This window comes from Protopterus annectens, chromosome 11.part0, assembly GCF_019279795.1.
Source record: "Protopterus annectens isolate FY-2018-M chromosome 11.part0, PAN1.0, whole genome shotgun sequence".
NCBI lineage: Eukaryota > Metazoa > Chordata > Ceratodontiformes > Protopteridae > Protopterus > Protopterus annectens.
Window position 1 is genome coordinate 909,632,301 of NC_056745.1, and position 16,961 is coordinate 909,649,261.

Sequence of the window (16,961 nt, forward strand, 5' to 3'; positions counted from 1 at the left end):
AATGGTAAGATCAATTTTAAAACACTCAACCCACTTATTTAATCGCTTACCACACGAACAGTACACTAGCATTCAAGCACACAGCTATTCTATTGCTCCTCAAAATTTCCAACCCATCAGCTCCTCAAGATTACTACCTTACTCTCAAATCTTTGCGTCCCCCTCCCCGGGACATACTTTGACAAAATAATTGCTCAAACAGGATATGGTTCAGGGAAGGTCCTCGTAAGTGGTTTCAGAACTACCTTGTAAAGATAATCTGACACATTGCATCTTTACGCTCTGATACCAGGGGCGGCCCATGCTATTGGACAGCCGGACTGCAGCCCCCTCAACTTCAAACTAAAATAATAAAAAGAAATAAATAGAAAAAAAATATTTTAAAATTTCGCGCATGCGCACCAGTCCAGACTGCTGCTGAGACAGTCTGGAGCATGCGCAGATTGTCTTAGCAGCAGTCCTGATTGAGAAACATGGACAGGAGCGCTCCCACAAGTCTATGCAGTTTTAAACTGCATAGACTGCCTGGGAACTCGCTGGGGAAACGCATTGGGGTCAGACTGCAACGTCAACAGTCAGGGGAAGGATCTCGGGTCTGGATTGGAGTTTGCTGCAGGGGAAGATCTCGCGACAGGCAGGGTCAGATTTGCACGGGTTTTCAGCTGCAGTCTCGTTGGGGGAAGATGCGTTTCATAGGATTTACTGAATGTATGGTGGTTTTGTGTACAAGGGTGTGTATGTGTGTGTGTGAGTGAAAATGCCCCAGGTGCAAAATACTGGTGGTCAGACTCATGGTGGTGCGGTAGGGAATAACTCAGGCTTTAACCCTATACCTTGTATGCAGGTGTTAAAGACCTGAATTCCCTACCCACCACCATTTGTAAAAGAATTGCAGATTTTTGCCTCATATTTGATCTGATCTATTCCTCATAATATCTGTGGTTTGTAAATATTGCAATGCTTGATATTTGATGGTGCAGTGGTAGCATTGTTGCCTCACAGCTGCAGGTTTTTGGGTTTGATTCTTGGCTGGGGTGCCTTCTTTGTGTGGGGGGGGTCTGTATCTTCTCCCTGTGTTTGTGTGGGTTTGCTTTTGTGTCCTCCCATGTTACAAAGCCATGTCTGCATTGTTTCTTCCTGGGCCTCTGCTGAAAATTGTTTTTTTTTTGTTCCAAGTCAGACTGTCCTGATTAACAAATGTTAAATAAAATTGATAGGCATTTGAATTTCAGACTTCAGGTTTCTGAATGTTTACTTCCTTACATATTTGATGGTGCAGTATTGTTGCCTCACAGCTACAGGTTTTCTGGTTTGATTCTTGGCTGGGGTGCCTTCTGTGTGGAGTCTGCATCTTATCCCTGTGTTTGTATGGATTTGCTCTGGTGTCTTGCCATTTTACAAAGACATGTGTCTACAGTATTTCTCCCTGGGCCTCTGCTGAAAACTGTTTTTGTTCCGTCAGAAGTAAAATTGACAGGCATTTGAATTTCAGACTTCATATTCTTCAGAAAATACATAGTAAAACAACTTTTTATTCTAGCAATAAATATATAGTAACACAACCTTTTATTATAGCAATTTTTTAAGTTTATAAGATGGCTATTTGAAACTTGTCCTTATTTTTGGGACTGTAATACCCTGTTAGTGGCTTTGTCCAGGTTTTTTGTGCTAAGGTTGACAGCTATGGCAAGAACTGAATTCACTGAATATGTTTGAGGGCTGTATTCCCTCATTACTGTGTTTGTCCAGGTGTTTTGTGCTAAGAGGTCGACAGCTATGGTGAGAACTGAATTCATTAAGTGATAGTTACAAAGCCATGTCTGCATTGTTTCTTCCTGGGCCTCTGCTGAAAATTGTTTTTTTTTTGTTCCAAGTCAGACTGTCCTGATTAACAAATGTTAAATAAAATTGATAGGCATTTGAATTTCAGACTTCAGGTTTCTGAATGTTTACTTCCTTACATATTTGATGGTGCAGTATTGTTGCCTCACAGCTACAGGTTTTCTGGTTTGATTCTTGGCTGGGGTGCCTTCTGTGTGGAGTCTGCATCTTATCCCTGTGTTTGTATGGATTTGCTCTGGTGTCTTGCCATTTTACAAAGACATGTGTCTACAGTATTTCTCCCTGGGCCTCTGCTGAAAACTGTTTTTGTTCCGTCAGAAGTAAAATTGACAGGCATTTGAATTTCAGACTTCATATTCTTCAGAAAATACATAGTAAAACAACTTTTTATTCTAGCAATAAATATATAGTAACACAACCTTTTATTATAGCAATTTTTTAAGTTTATAAGATGGCTATTTGAAACTTGTCCTTATTTTTGGGACTGTAATACCCTGTTAGTGGCTTTGTCCAGGTTTTTTGTGCTAAGGTTGACAGCTATGGCAAGAACTGAATTCACTGAATATGTTTGAGGGCTGTATTCCCTCATTACTGTGTTTGTCCAGGTGTTTTGTGCTAAGAGGTCGACAGCTATGGTGAGAACTGAATTCATTAAGTGATAGCCATTTAAGTTTCAGTCTTCCTCTCTTTCACAAAGCAGCTGATTTGGCATAGTGGTATGTTGCTCTTGACTGTTTTGCACAGGGACCTTGGCAGTAAAATGTATGGTGGTAACACAGCATTTTATTCTAGCAGCTTTCCAAGATTATACAAGCAATGTTTAATGTGTCCCTGGTTTTTGCCCTTTTGACCCACCCCAATAAATTTGGCTTTTTCCAGACTTCTTGTGCTGCGAAGTTGAGATGCAGTTGAGTATTGAGTAGATTTTACAAGGAGCTGAGAGCTGCAGGGAAGAGAAGTTTAGTGCTGATTATGCTAAGTCAGCTCACATTGCTAATAGCACAACAGGTTGTGTACTTGCTTTTGATGCAGAAGGTTGTTGGTTCTACTCCCATAAGGGGTGAATGCTGCCGTACTGAAAGTTAAGATATTAACTATGAGCCTGTTATCAGTTTGCCATCCATTTCCTATTGCAATATTACTAGCTTATTTTTAATGTAATTTAGGCAATTTATTCCTCAGGGGCATCAGACACTTTATTTTTCGATGAAACTATGAAATATAAAGGTGATTGCTAGCAGCAACCTCTTCATTACAGATTTATTTAACGTGGAATTATTTAGATGACTTTTTTACTACTTCAGAGATTGTGCATATTTACTGATAATGGCGGACTGTAGAATTGTGCATGTTTACTGATAATGGTGGACTGTAGAAATTTGAGTAGATTTTATAATGGAAATTTTCTGAATTGGGCAGTTTTGTTTCATTGTTTACTGGAAAAATGTTCAAAGCAATAGAAAGGTGTATCAAAGAGCACATGTATGTTTCATATGCAAGGGGCCTATGATTTGAAAACAACCCAGAATTAATTTTTATCTGCCACGGGTAAAATGTATTTTCTTTGAATGTGGGTTTTAATGTTGTTTCAATGAATGTGAGTTTTAATGCCAAGTTTGTTTAGCAGATGTCTTAGTGTTTGTGCTGTAAAATGCAAAATAAAACTTTCAAATGAAGTTCAAATCATCATAGAAGTAAATCAGTATGCACATTAGTGTTTGTGGTAAATGGAGTGAAATAGCAAAGTAATGGATCATTGGAATGGCTGCAGGGGGAGGCTCCATTCGACCATGGTTTTGTGAGGGGGAAGGGCGGCAAACTTAGACAGCCCCAGCTGAACTATACCTCCCAAATGTCCAGATTTTCAAAGAATGAAGAGATTTTTTGCTTCTTATTTTTGGTTTGTTCCTCATAAAATTTGAGGTTTTCTGGCAAATCATTTAGGAATTAAGTCACTAAATAATGACACACTAGTTTCAGACTTCATAACCTTCAGAAAAATTCATGCTAAAGTAAGACCTGTTCTATCAACTGTCCCAGTTTATACAAGAGCAATTTTTAGTACTGTTTATATGTTCCCCCAGTATATTTGGCCTTGTCCAGATTTATGTCCCAGTTTATACAAGAGCAATTTTTAGTACTGTTTATATGTTCCCCCAATATATTTGGCCTTGTCCAGATTTATTGCATTAACAGGTTGAGAGGTACATGCAAATAAATTGCTTTATAGAATTAGGCATAGCCAAACCTCTGAACTGTCCCTGATTTTGGCTCAAAATGTTGCTCTTCCCCTAATGATCCCTCTGCAAAATAGCTATTTTGGAAGAAAACATGGAGGGTTTATAATTAAGAAATAACTGTAATAATCAGATTACTTTTATTTCAGAAATGCATGTAGATTATTTTATTTTGTCAGCTGCTCAAGTTAGCAGTACTAATATTAAAGTGTCCCTTCTTTGACAGGTTCCCAGCTGTATTGTGTTGCTATTTTATATTTTTACATCACATTTTTGGTCCATTTTTCATAAAATTGTGTTTTTTTGGCAAATTAGTGATAAATAATTAAAGACTGAAGTTAGAAAATAATGACAGACATTTGAGTTTCAGATTCATACCATTCAGAAAATTCATACTAATGCAAGACCTCTGTTAGCTTTCTAAGTTTATAAGAGCAATATTTAAAAAATTGTCCTTATTTTTGGGCCTTTGTCCCATTTCTTTGTATGGCTTTGTCCAGATTTCTTGCACTGAGGTTGAGAGGTATGACAAATGTGTCAGGGACATCACAAATCAGCCAGAGACATTTCAAACTGTGACATACTTGTTACACCCCACTCCCCCATGTAGTGACTCTGGATGTGTCGAAGCAAGGCAAGGAGTAGTTATGCAGTGTAAATGTGCAGAGAATCCCACCCATCCAAGGTAGACACAAGTACTAGAGTGGCTTTTCATCTGTCCTTGATTTTTGCAGAATGGTCTGGTTTCTGTCATTTTTTGTACTGTTGATTTATGCTTATTACTCAAAGTGCCTGTTGCTCTGTGTTTAAGTAGCAATACTTTAATGACCATCGGGTAAGCTTGGCTGAGATTGCAAGATGCAAGTAAGCTTTAATAAGCATACTGTTAAAGAATTGCCAACATTGAAAACCTTTCTGTTGCCATGTAGAGAATACTTAACTAGATAATGTATAAGCCTTGGGTATTGAAATGCATATGCCAGTATTTGTAATAAAGGACAGAATTACATTATTTTAAGAGTCTCATTACACTTGGAGACTTCCAGTCATCTCTGCAGGATTTACCCGTAAACCGAATGCCAATCGCGTGGTCCATAACCTGTACAGTAATTCTTTTAAGCAATGTATCTTGAGCTTATTTCTTGTTTGCTTTTCATTTTTTACTTTGATCATGTTTTCCCCATGAAACAAGTAGATGTCAGGCAGCAGGTCTTTTTTTGGATAAGGAACATTTTTACAAGTGGGGGCATCAGAGATTTCTACTTTCAGCATGTTACTTGTTAATTTAATAAAGCTGAATATAAATTATAATTAGAACTGCAGTGCAAGAAGTGGTTTGAGTTGAGTGCTGCTTGTTTTTCTTATACTTGATTTTGACTGGCATTCCATTAATGTATTTAAAAAAGTAATTTATTTTTTCATGCCTCACAACCTTTTTTTGTTTCCATCTAGATATTAAGCTGTCATGCAGCCAATGCATTGAAATATTTTTATTCTTATACACTTCATTTTGTCTTGATTGGACTCTCATAATGATGGTTTGCCACCCAGGGCAGCGTATTTAATTAAAGTGAGTTTTTGTGGTTTTGAGCATAGCTCCTCCCCTTTCTAATTGACCACACCCCTTCCCAATGACCCCACCCATTCAGCTGTCTCCTGCAGCCTCCCTTTGATTTGAAGTCACCAGCCGCCACTGTCTGATACTAGTCTACTCCAGACAGGGATAACCCAGGGATCAGTCCTGAACCAGACACTGTCCTGTCAATAACATGGTTGTTCCCCTCCTAAGGCTAAAAAACAAGGTTATAACCTGCTATTTCTGAATATGTCCAGGACAAACTCACGAGTAACAGAAAAGCATTACAGAAATATTTCATTAACTGCAAAACTAACTACACTGTAATAAATGAATGGTTAAATTAATAAGTTAATAAGTGAATGGTTGTGTGTGGGTTTGGCATAACGGTTAAGGTTTTCACCTTACAGACAAGATACAGGGTTTGATTATAACCTCAGATTTTACACTAGGCTTAAAAATAGCCCTTCAGGGCAGTTAGCTTATTCTCTTATGAGCCATGACAAAAAACATGACTGGTATTTCAAACCTCTAAAAGACTGAGTGAGAAGTGCACCCTGAAAATGCATGACCCACCAAGTTTGTCAAACCCAGCAATACATATATATGTGGTTATGGCTAGACCCTATCCTAGCCTAATACTCAAAAATATTGCACAATCTAACTGATGTTCAGAGGGAAAAAAGGATATACACAGTCTGTCCATCAAAAAATACAGCTGTCTCCCAATGTCAGCCATGAGTAAGATAATAATTGTTGCCCAGCTCTCATATGGCATTCCCTTATCTGCAGAAGCTTCAAATAGAGGGAGCCAATATTGCCTTGGCCAAAAGACAGCTTTTAAAGTCACCTTTCACTCTTCCTCCCTTATTCTAAGCACTCACCTTGAAATTAAGGGTATTGGAGGGAATGCATAAAGAAACAAACCTCTCCAGTACAGGGAAAGGGCATCTCTCTTCCAAGTTCCTAAAGTTGCTGACTTGAAGCAGAACAGTCTCAGTTGCTTGTTTAGATGAAAGCTGAACAAGTCAGTTTGTGCAACACCCCAGAACCTGTTCAGATCCAGAAAGACATCCCTCTAACATCCATTCATGGAGATCTGCTCAGCCTGCTCACAAAAACATACTGTAGTGATGGAATTGCATCTATGCCATTTCTCAGGCTTGCATGACCAGTCTGCATATCAGGTAAGACCGAACTCCTCCTGGTTTGTTTATGCAACATGCAACTGTGGTGCCATCTGTTCTTACAAGGAGAACACCTTTACTCCAAGTGTGTTTGAAAATCCTTCAGTGCTAGTAGGACTGCCATCACCCCTTTGATATTTATGTGCTTTTTTCTCATCTTGTCCTCTTTAGTCCCCAAAATTTGAAGGGCTCCCTTCTGTACCGCCTCAAGCTAGATCTGAGTAATACATGATGAGGATCACCATTGGTATTGGCTCTTTGAAAGGCACGTGTTAGTTCCGGACACCTTGCTGTATTCACTATGAGATCTCCTTTCTGAAGCAAGGAAGTAAGAGAATGCTACTGTCCAGTGTGTGGGCATGCTGACAGTCATCTGTTTTTCAAGTATCATTGGTAGCTTCCTCATGTGCATGCACAGCAGCGGCACACTTAGGACGCAGGGCACCAAGTAACCCATCAGTATGAAGTTCCTTGGCTAAAGTTTACTTTTGCTGCATCATTTTTTGGAATTACGAGTGCCAGACGGGTCAGTTTTTCTTCTGGAAGACCATACTGAGGGAAAAGTCCAGCTGAGCCCCAAGGCAATTTATTTGTGGGTGCCAGACTGACTTTGCTTTGTGAATGAGGCACAGATTCCCAAAGGGATTTAGTGTGAGTGCCAAAGCTTTGATAATCTTCTACATGGACACTTCCAAGATAAGGCAGTCATCTAGATAGGGGTAAATCTGAATGTCCTTTATAATGTAACAGGCAACTATTGCAGCCAGGTCAATGACAAACTTGGAAGTGTATTCCACCTGTACATCAGAGAAATATTCAGTGGATTTTGGCAATGGGGATGTGAAGGTAGGTGTCTTTTAGGTAAGTGGCCATCAGATCCTGAGTTAGGATGAGTGGTAACAGGCTTTGGAGAGCTAGCATTCTAAACTATAGCCCTTTGAGAAAATTGTTTAAGACTGATCCAAGATGGGCTTCCATATGCTCTCTTTCCCTGGAATCAGAAAGAGCCTAGAGTACCATCCTTGGATCTTCCTCTCCAGATGAACCTTCTCTATGGCCCCACACTGCAGCATCTCTGTGATGATTGCATGGATAAGCTTCACCTAATCCCTTTGGGCTTCTGAAATGCCTCATTCTTCTGGTATTTTTTGTAACTGTAGCTTGTACTCCTTTAATGATTAACATGCACTAATGCTGGGCGACTCTCTCCCAGTTTCTTACAAATGAGACTAATCTTCCTTCCACTTTCTCTTGAGAGTATGGTAATTGGTTGTGAAGTGGGATTAAGATGTACTTGGGGACACTGGGAGCCACCATGCAGAGTCTCAGGTGATTCCTCTTGGTGTCATGGCCCTGTGGGCCTCTGGGCTTCTTTTTGTGTCTAGCTTGCCATTATTTATTTTGTTTCCGCCCTTTTATTCCACTGCTAGATCTGTTATTTTCCTATTTAGGGTGCAATAGTCAAGGCTTTGCTGCTTCAAGTCTGCTAAACTTGGGGGCCAGATCCTGAAAAGTTTTTTTCACAGACTGCATGGTCTTACCTTTCTCCTCTAGTTTAACACTTCTTCAGCAGGGGTGGGGTCTGAAGAGGACATCTTTATCCAAAGATGTATTTAGGGACTCCATCTTTACACAGTTGAGTTGCACTGTCTTTGACCAGGCATGTCTTCATATAACTAACCTAATGGCTGCTACCCTGAATCAGATTCCTGCTGTATCATAACCCCACTTTCTGGTGTGTTTGGCAGCCCAAGGAGACAAACTGCAAAGTTTAAGGATCTCTTGCTTCAGATCCTTGCCTTATATCTTCTCTGCCTTGGTTCCCATCTTTTCCAGCAGACATTGTTTGTAAGAAAGCAAGCTGGATTGGCAGTTTAAAGCTCTGAAGGAAAGGGTAGCAGAGATGTAAGCCCTTTCCCAAATCTGTTGGGAATTCTTCTCTCCCTCTCATTAAGATTAGAGTTTCCTAGAAGAATCTTAATGTTCTCCCTTGCTGGAATCCAGAGACACCAAATGCAATGGGCTTTTGTAGAGGAGGTTGTGAGAATCAATGATCCTATAAAGCTAAAGAGGTTTCCTTGGAGCAAGGGCAAGGGATTCCACATTTGTATTCTCAAACATCTTCCAGCACATCCACAACTTAAGGAAATGCTGCAGCTGTGTTTTCATTTCTTGCTCACAATTTTGGGCAATATTTATTTATTTATTTCAGTTTGATTACCGGGGAAGTCCACTGGGCAAAGAAGTGCCCATTTTCAGTGGAGGCCCAGGGAGAAAAGCTCCAAGAACAGTATAATACAATAAAGGTTACAGTATGAAAAGCTCCAAAAATAGTATAATACAATATAGGTTGCAGAATGCAAATAAAGGTTACAAAGTAAAAATGCATGCAATATAGTTTGTAAAAACAAGTAGGGTTAATACATTTGAGAGTTGCAGAGAACTTGATGGCAGATTTGTTTTTTTTTTAATCGATATTTATATGCTTACAGTCACTTAAAGTCTGTTAGTTGTAGGTATTTTGAGAAATTAGAATAAGTATGAGAGTATAGTGGAGTAAGAGTGCTTAGTTAGGAGTCCCTATGGAATTTAAGTGGGGGTGAAAGCAGGAGCATTTCCATTTGGAGGATAGGTGAAGAAAAAGTTGAGTTTTGAAGGATTCAGTGTTGGGTATAGTCCTAAGTGAAGTAGGCAGAGAGTTCCATTTTTTACCTAGTGAGAAGGAGAGTAAAAGCTGGCCAGCTGGTCGTTTCAGTTTACTAATGGAGATTAGGTTTTGTTTTTCGGATCTCAGTGATCTGTTAGGGATGTATAGAGGAAGGATGTCCTTTAAGGCTGGGCATTTATTAGGGGAGAATATTAGTTTGTGAGCGGTAGTTAGTTGTAGATAGTCTAGGTGATTAGGGAGTTCTAACCAGTTCAGAGAACGAAGGCTGTGGCAGTGGGGAGTTGATGTTTTGGATTTGGTGGCAAATTTAGAGATCTTATTATAGCAAGCTTCAAGCTTAGAGGTGTTGGTAGCAGACAAGTTGGTTAGGAGAGGGGCTCCGTATAGAAGGGAAGGTAGGAGGAAGGATGTTGCCAGGGTATGCCTAGTGGAGTTTGAAAGGAAGTGATTGTTCCTATATAGCATACCTAGCTTTTGGTGGGTTTTCTTAATGTTATGTTGTATGTGAAGATCAAATTTGAGGTGTTAGTCTATGGTGATGCCAAGGAGATTTGCAGAGGGGACCACTTCAATGGCAGTGTTAGTTTGGCTGAGAACATTGAAAGTGTTTTTGTCCAGAGAGGAAACTTTGGAGGGGAGAAAAATTAGTATTTTGGATTTATTGGAGTTGAGAGAAAGGTGGTTTTGGTGCATCCAGTTCTCTGTGGTGGTAAAGGCTAATTGGGTTTTGGTCTGGAGTTCAGGAAGGTTTGGGGCAGAGCAGACCAAGGTAGAGTCATCTGCGTATTGGATGACTGTGGTGTCAGGAATAAAGGTGTGAAGGTTGTTTATGAAGATGTTGAAAAGCATGGGTCCAAGGATGGATCCCTGAGGAACGCCAGTAGATGTAGGCAAAAAGGAAGAGAATGAGTTCTTCCATTTGACTGCTTGAGATCTATCAGATAGGTAACTGGAGAACCAGGAAAGAGTGTTTGGGGAGAGTTTGAGATTAGCCAGATGATGAAGAAGGTGTGTGTGGGAGATGGTGTCAACAGCTTTTGAAAGGTCTTGCAGTACTGTGGATACAATGAGTCCAGAGTCTCGAGCTTGATTGACAGTTTCTAAGAAGGATAGTAGTGCAGTTATGGTACTGTGGCTGGGACGGAAGCCATGCTGGGTGGGTGTAAGGAGGTGATTTTGAATGAGATAGGGTAAGAATTGGTGGTGGATGCATTTTTCTAGAATTTTAGATATTGGAGAGAGTAGGGCGATAGGACGGAAGTTATACTGATAACTTATATATACTGAATTATCTCAGTGTGAGTGTCAGATAATTCATTTGCATTTATGCTTTTGTAACTGCAATTATTTTTTAGACTGACAGGATAACTGGGCAATATCAAACATTCCTCAGTTTGTACAGACAAATGCTTATATATCAAGAAAAACAGTTCATGCTGACATGATCAAGGACCACTTTCATAACTGTTTTAGTACATACAGTCTGCATGGAGAGGATTGGAAAGTGCTAGCAAGATGGCAACATGGGTCCGGCTACAAGTCTACAAGAGAACTGTACTTTGGACCCTCCTTTCTGATTAGAAATTATAGCATTGTTAGTTTTCTATCTGCCCGAGGGCATTTATAAGCCTAGCCAGAGTGTGTCGGCTTTCACCGTCCCATTGATTAATTAACTGATCCTCTGTCAAGCAGAGCCAATGAAGTGATCCCAAGGGTGTATTTTATGTTACCCATCCACTCGTCAAGGTTTCTCTTGAAGAGTACTGGTGAGGGGCTCTGCCTGATGTAGTTTAGAATTTTGTTCCAAAGCATGGGAGTCTCTGTGACAGGAATCTCTCCTTTCAGCATGTTCTATTTATTGTTGTGGCGAGGTTTAGCTTACTATAGCGCGTGGCTCTCAGTGACTTGGATTTCTTTAGGTGGAGCATGTTATAAACAAAGACATTGGCAACCTTCAAACACTGGACCCCACCCAGTTTGGGTTTGTGAAGGGCCGATCTTGTCTCCTGAATCTGACTGACTTCTTCGAATCAGTCTCCAGAGCTGTGGACGAGGGTAAGGCGGTCCACACAGCCTATCTGGACCTCGCCAAGTCCTTCGACACCATCCCACACTCTGGAATCATAGGCAAAATTACTAAGCTGGGCATAAATTCCTACGTCACTCGATGGGTTGCCAACTGGCTTACTGACACAACCCAGACTGTAAAAGTAGCCGACTCCAAATCCAGCTCCAGCCAAGTGACAAGTGGAGTACCACAGGGTTCAGTCTTGGGACCACTCTTGTTTGGCATCTACTTCTCTGAAGTACAGGCCAACACTAAGGGACTCTGGCTAACAAAGTTTGCAGATGACTGCAAACTGGGGGCCATTACTGAATCCCCAAATTATGTGGATATTCTACAAAAGGGCCTTACAGAAACAGATGCCTGGTGCCAGAGCCATGGGCTCAAACTTAATGCCAAGAAATGTATAATTATCCCCTTTGGAAAAAAACATGTACCCATGAATTACCACATAGGTGGCAGGACACTAAACATCGAAAGTGTGATGAGAGACTTAGGGACACAGGTGGACAGTGGTCTCACTTTTGATAACCACATTGCCACAACAGTCAGGAAATCCTTTTATGTGGCACACCTCATCACTAAGGGATTTTCATCCAGAAAAGAGGAGGTCATTGTCCCACTGTACTCATCCCTCATTAAACCCATTATAGAGTATAATGCCCCGTTTGGTATGTACCTCACAATACACCTGCAACAACTGGAAAGGCCACAGAAATACCTCACTAAAAGAATCACAGGCCTAAAGCAGATGCCATATGCTGACCGTCTAAAAAATCTCCAGCTATACTCTGTGGCATATCATCTACTCAGAGGCGATCTCTTCTTAACATACAAGGCCATGTCAAACCCTGAGCTGTTGGACATGCTCCACTGAAAGAAATCCCAATCCCTCAAAGCCACATGCTCCAGAGATCTAAACCTTGTCATCATAATGAATAAAACATGCTGGAGGGATAGGTTCCTGACCCAGAGACTCCCCATACTCTGGAATAGACTGCCCATACATGTCAAGCACAGCACTTCATTGGCTCTCTTCAAAAGGAACCTTGATGATTGGATGGGAGATGGGAAATTCACCCCGGGGATTATGTCAGTCGCCCTGCTAGACAGGGGTCCAGAGAAGCAAATACTGTGGGAAGAATTATCCAGGGAATTGTTATGGCTAGGCTTGTATAGGCCCTAGGGCCGATAGCTTAGTACCAACCTATGAACCTATCAATTCTGAGCTGGACATGGCTTTGTAAGTCAGGCAGAGATCACCTCTGAGTAAGCGATATGCCACTGAGTACAGCCACAGTTTTTTTTTAGTTGGTCTGCACAGAACATATGGTTTGAGGCCAGTAATCCTCTTGGTGAGGTACTTTTGTGGTCTTTCCAGCTGTTGGAAGTGTCTTGTGAGGTACATCACAAATGGGGCATTGTACTCTATGATGGGTCTAATGAGTGACGAGTAGAGAGGCACTATTATCCTCTTTATTTCTAGATGCAAACCCTTTAGCAATTAGATGGGCCACATAGAAGGATTTCCTAACTACTCTGGCAATATGATTGTCAAAGGACAGATTACTATCTACCTGGGTCCCCAGATCTCTTATTACCTCTTTTGTATTAAGGGGGCTGCCACCTATGTGGTAATTTGTGAGTGTTTTGTTTTTCCCCAAACGGGATGACTATGCATTTTTTGGCATTTAGCTTGAGGCCATGACTTTGACACCAGGTGTCCGTCTCACCAAGGCCCTTTTGGAGGATGTCTGTGTCAGCCGGAGAGTCAATTATGGCTCTAAGTTTGCAGTCATCGGCAAACTTGGTTAGCCATAGTCCTCCTGTGTTTGCCTGTACTTCTGAGAAGTATATGCCGAACAGTAGGGGTCCCAGGACCAAGCCTTGCGGGACACCACTTGTGACTGGTTTAGAGTCTGACCTGGAGCCCGCTATTCTTACCGTGTGAGTTCTGTCTGTAAGCCAGTTGGCAAACTATCTCATGACATAGGGGTTTATGTTCAGACTGGTGACTTTTTCTGTAATACCGGAGTGGGGAATGGTGTCGAAAGCCTCGGCGAGGTCAAGGTAAGCTGTGTGAACCACCTTTCCCTCATCTATGGGCTTGGTGACTGTCTCGAAGAAGTCAACCAGGTTTAGTAGGCATGATCTGCCCTTAACAAAGCCGAACTGGGTCAGGTCAAGTGTTTGGACGTTCCCAATGTCTTTGTTAATGAGTTCCATGATGATGCGCTCCACAGCCTTGCAGACCAGGCTAGTCAGGCTTATGGGACGATAGTTACCAGGGTCAGTTGTGGTCCCTCCTTTGTGGAGTGGAATAACCATTGCCATTCTATGGGCACACAGCTTGTGGGGAGGCTGAGGCTGAACAGCGTGTTTAGGTGGGGGGTTAGTTCGTTCTGTAGTTCATGCAAGACACAGCCTGGGACACCATCTGGTCCCATTGACGCTGTGTTTTTGGCTTTTGAAAGGGCTGTTTTCACCTGTGCATCTGTGATTTTTGGGACGCTACACTTTTCCGGTATTGTTGTGGGCCCTTTTGGAGGTGAGAGGGGGGTGAAGTTTGCACGGAATCTATCTGCCAGGATGTTGGCAATATCAGTAGGTTCAGTATATTTTGTGCTATTTTGCACTAGTTCAGTGCATATCTGTGAGTTGCCACTTAGATTCTTAACATAGCTAAAGAAGGATTTGTGGTTATCTTTTGAATCCTTGGCTATTTTTCTTTCGAAGTTAGCCTTGGATGATTTCATGAGGGACCTTAGTTTCTTACTGGTACTCATTCAGGGATGTCTTTCCTTCTTGGGGTTTTCTTTTTTCTGAATGAGTTTCCTCCTTCTGTTGTATAGCCTGTTTATGGCAGGGGTCCACCAAACTGATTTCCTTCTCTTAGAGGAGTGAGTCGTGCTAGGGATGGCACGATCCATGCATCCCTGTAGGGGCTCAAAGAGTGCATTTGTAAAGGTTTCTGTATCTTTGGCAGTGTTATCTTTTAGCGTGGGGGCTGTGAAACTTACCACCTCTGTCTTAAGTAAGGTGAAGTTTGCTTTAGAAAAAGTTTTTTACTATGGTTTCCTTAGTTGGGGGTGGTGGTGGGGTGTGGACATCCAGAGTGATTAGTTTATGGTCTGATCTAACCAGTGACGGGTTGACCTCTGGTGTGGAACACCTGTTGCCCATGTTGGTGATGACCAGGTCCAATATGTTTTCACCTCTGGTAGGGGAGTTTACCAGCTGATCCAGCATTTGAGTTGATCAATTCCAGGAAGCGCTGGGCCTGGGAGTTTGTACTCAAGTAGTTTTCCCAGTGAATGGTAGGGTAATTGAAATCGCCCAATATCAGGGTGTTCGGTAGGACCTTCATGTTTTCCAGTGTCTCCAGAAAGGTGGAGTGGTGGTCCTGGGTCATGGAGGGTGATCTGTAGCAGGCCACAATTTGCATTGCAGATTTGCCCGATGTTAGTTGCACATGGATGATCTCAGAGGTATCATGCTGCGCCACTAACCTGGAGATGTAGGTATCCTTGATGAATATGGACACCCCCCCCTCCTTTTGTGTTTAGGTCCTGTTCTGTGGCCGAAACGTGTAGTATGAGTTGTAGCCCGGTAGTGCTGAGGTGCTCCCTGGAGCCTTGAACCAGGTTTCAGTTACTGCACAGATGTCGATGTTCTCCATACTGAGGAGTGCTATGTCACAGAAGGCTGTCTTTAATTATGAATTCTGTTTAATTATAAGAGGCTTGTGCTGTATTTTTTGGTTTAGTTAGCGTATTATGAAATGCTGGTATTTCCTAGTTTTGCTTATATTAAACAAAATAGAATCTTCTGACTTCATAATGGCTGTTTTTTTTTACAATTTAGGGTGAGGGTGGAGGAAGGCTAAGAGATTACCTTACCACCGTTTGCAATCCACTTTTATAACTTGACTGAAGTATAGGTTTAGTTACACCCCAAGTTTTATACACAAGGCTGGGTGGTGAATATTTTCATTTGGTCAAAGCAGCTTTACATCACAGAATCATTATACACAATTCTTTATCAGAGTCCTCCCTCCCAATTTCAAGAGCTGAAAGCCACAGGGGAAGCTAGTTATGGAGTTAGTGGTCTGACAAGCAATGTAATGGTACACTTCACTTGGCTAAAGCTCACAGTTCATATCTTGCTAGCTTTTGCACAGTATAAGCTAACCCAAGAGTGGCATATGTCAGTGCTGAGGTTGTGTAGAGTAGGCATGCCCTGAAAGACTGTTGATGGTGATGCTGAAAGGTGAGAGATCGTTATCTGCAAATGCTCTGGTCCTGTCTGTCTGTAGTACAGACATGCAGAAAAATGAAAGATATACAGGCCAGACATCCCCTTCCCACTCTGAAGGATCAGAAACAAGGCAGTCCCCAACGCCATGTACATATAATGGGAGATATCGAAATATACTTCTTTAAAGTTTGTTGTTATTTTTAAATATTGGAAAATACTGCTTAATGATCTCTTTGTGTTTAGTTATGAGCGTAGATCATTGAGGATATCAGAACCAAGAAAGACATATAATGTAAGACTTCTGGAATGCATCTTTTTAAGTTTGGGATGGTGATGTTTTGTTTGAGGTGGTTGTTACTTTTCTCTTTTCCTGTATATAGGTTCACTGTTTGGGCTGTGTAAGGCACTGTTGTCAGTTCAGTAGTACTGACTTACGAATTAAGAGGAATCCACTTCACAAAAGCATCTTTTCTCATTTGTGCTTGTTCCTTTAACATCCATAGCTCTTTATGGCCCTCTTACATTTGTAGATGTTTTCATTAAACAAGTAAGTTAATTGTTAATGATAAACAGCATGCAGAAGAGTAGGGGCAGAGAAGCAAAGTGACACTAAGAGAAGCAAAGTGACACTAAGAGTGTCTAGAATACATTATAACAGAGAGATTAACCAGCGTTTATCACGTTAGGCATATTTTCACATTTCTGTTCACATTTTTGTAATTGAATAAGCTGCATACCTTTGAAGAGTACAACACGAAAAACAATGATAGGAAAGAGAGAATAAAACACGTCATCATTGACCATGTAGAATGTACTACTTTAAAGATGATGCTAATCATTTTTTACTAATTATGACAAAATACATTATTTTGATATTTGTTAATGTTGCCAGAACCAAATTATAAACAGACCATTGTATTCTATCACATAAAACCTCAAATGATTCTGGAGACATGTCAATGATAATGTACGCTTGTGTGCTGTACAGCTTGGGGATACTGTTTATCTTGTTAACTATGCAAATTGGCATAAGTTCTTAAGTTTGCAAAAGTCTATAAGAAAGTGAATATAGTACATTGTAGTACTGATGCAAAGAATTTATACGCAGACTGTTAACCTTGTAAAGAAC

The 16,961-nt window shown here is 41.0% G+C and overlaps 1 protein-coding gene across 1 annotated transcript in view; it reads right to left on the reverse strand.

Annotated features, from left to right (window-relative positions):
* USP6NL (USP6 N-terminal like) overlaps positions 1-16,961 on the reverse strand; it is a 1,978,038-nt gene that overhangs the window by 1,597,200 nt on the left and 363,877 nt on the right. The gene's annotated exons all lie outside the window — the stretch shown is intronic.